This window comes from Myotis davidii, unplaced genomic scaffold, assembly GCF_000327345.1.
Source record: "Myotis davidii unplaced genomic scaffold, ASM32734v1 scaffold757, whole genome shotgun sequence".
Lineage (NCBI taxonomy): Eukaryota > Metazoa > Chordata > Mammalia > Chiroptera > Vespertilionidae > Myotis > Myotis davidii.
Genome location: NW_006287918.1, coordinates 161090 through 163053, shown reverse-complemented (window position 1 = coordinate 163053; position 1964 = coordinate 161090). Strand labels below are relative to the sequence as shown.

Below are 1964 nucleotides of genomic sequence, written 5' to 3'. Positions count from 1 at the left end.
TATTGTGCACTGGGCCTCTAGTTTAATATAACAGTCCTGGATGGTTAGGTTGAGGCCAACGCCTAATGAGGACAAAAGCTTTGTCTGTGGGGATTTTGGAGGATACCTGGAGAAATATTACACTGAGCATAAACCAAATTGAATTGTTGTCATAAGTATTGTAAAGTTTCATATAGTAAAAGTTTTTTTCTACATGCACTTCAATTTCACAGCAACAGTGGCATAGGATGCCTAAACACAGAATAGAGCATTCATGCAAGATATCTAACTCCTTGATATAATAATGCATACAATTCAAAATGATTACACTATCATTACATCTAGGGCTTTCTGCAACTACAAGGTGGTGGTTATGGAAAGCATGGTCCCCAGTATCAATATCTAAAAAGCAGTCACCACCTTCTTTTATGTGTTACTGTGTTTCGTTTTTGCGTTTTTTCTTCATTTTGCTTAATCAACTCTGCTGCTGTTGCTGCTGCTTAGCAAAACTGGTAAAAACAAAGTAGTAATCATTGAACATAGAACTCTGGCAATCAGACGTTTGGAACCTTCAATCTTCTGGGGCGGAGAAAGCACTGTGCAACATTTAGAACTCTGGTTTATAAACAAGGTGGTCACAAATTTTCCTGGCTTGAAGACTTTCACAACTTTTCTGATCAGGTCATCATAGGAGGTCTGACTTAAGTTTGTTTCAAAGCTAACATAAGAAATTCTGGTTCTGGAGTGATGTGAATAGTCCAGTAAGTTCTATCCGATTTCATGCCATTCATCGAATACCCACAAGGATTGAACATTGTGGCATCAATGACAGAACCTGGTATCAGGTCACAAATTCCACTCTCATGAGTGCCATCCTTTGCAGTAACACCATCTTTCATGTAGAACTCGTCCATAACTGCTGGGTCAAGCTCACTCATAAGAATTTCCAGGGTTTGATCTGGTTAACTGATTACCCTACTCTCTTGGAAATCCAACAGTCAGAATTCATACATCCCAACCAATATGCTGCTCCATTTGGGAAAATTGCATTAAGAAATTCTATTTCTTCCTGGAAATTCCGGTTTTGGTACCCTTGGTGAGAAGTCTTCATGAAATTCTTATGAGAATAAAAGAAGCTTAGAATTGAGACAAACCCACTGTAATCCCTAGCAAGTTTCAACAGGGGAACCAGTGCTTTCAGCAAGAGGGTGGTACCACATGTCTTCAAAATGAAACGTCTCTTGGAGACAAACATGCTCCTCTCACTGAGTACATAAGCTTCCTGCTTGTCAGAGTTTGTCACACTTATGACTGAACATTGCACATCCTTCAAAAGTATGTCCCACTTGGATTTTGGGATAGTGTGAAGATCCCCAGATCCTTGACTTGCATCGGCTTGCTGCTTGGATAACCAAACCTCCAGTAGCTTCTCGGACCATTCGAAAAAAATGTGCAGCTTCCATCACCGTGAGACTAGCGAACAACCACCAACCACAGAAAATAAACTAAATTAAATCTCTTCTCCTGCCGGTGCTGCGGATTGTTTCAGCTGTTTCAGGTTCCTTTTTTTGATTTTTTTTTTTCTACAATCTTATATTAACTTTTTTTTTTAAAAAAAGAATAAAATTTTCCTGGCTTTTTGGGGGGGGTTGTGTGAGCGAAAAATTGAACGGCAGTCTGTTGGAAATAGAGGCAGATACAGTTCAGTCTCCTGTAGTCCACTGTTTCCCGGTTAAAGAGCGAGCTGAGCGAGCGCTAGCTAATGTCCCTGGCCATACTGTGGAAGCTTCTGGTTCTATATTTGATCCTCAGTTTATGTTGTTCATTATATTCCACAAATGAGTGAGATCATGTGATATTTCTTTCTCTGACTAGCTTATTTTGCTTAACATAACGCTCTCCAGTTCCATCCATGCTGTTGCAAATGGTAAGAATCCCTTCTTTTTTACAGCAGCATAGTATTCCATTGTGTAGATATACCACAG

At 39.7% G+C, this 1964-nt stretch overlaps 1 pseudogene; it reads right to left on the bottom strand.

Moving 5' to 3' along the window:
- Positions 1 to 454: 454 nt before the first annotated feature.
- On the bottom strand, positions 455 to 1465 carry LOC102764720 (annotated as a pseudogene).
- Positions 1466 to 1964: the final 499 nt, after the last annotated feature.